A 240-nucleotide genomic window follows, 5' to 3' on the forward strand; every position below is an offset into this window, starting at 1 on the left:
GATTCTATTCTTAACCATGTTATGTATACTTGTTGCCAGTTTGCATAAAAATGAAAGAAAAGAAACTAAATGAAATCAAAATTCAAGCAAGGTTTCTATCTGATTCTGTTAATCTCTAATATAAAAGCATTGTTTTAGATATAAAACACACGAAAAACCAAAAAAATCTAGGATTTCTATTTCGCGACCTCTAAACATTGAAAAAAGTGGTGTGGATTCAGTAGAAGCTATGGGCATTAT

The sequence above is a fragment of the Solanum dulcamara genome, chromosome 3 (genome assembly GCF_947179165.1).
Source record: "Solanum dulcamara chromosome 3, daSolDulc1.2, whole genome shotgun sequence".
NCBI lineage: Eukaryota > Viridiplantae > Streptophyta > Magnoliopsida > Solanales > Solanaceae > Solanum > Solanum dulcamara.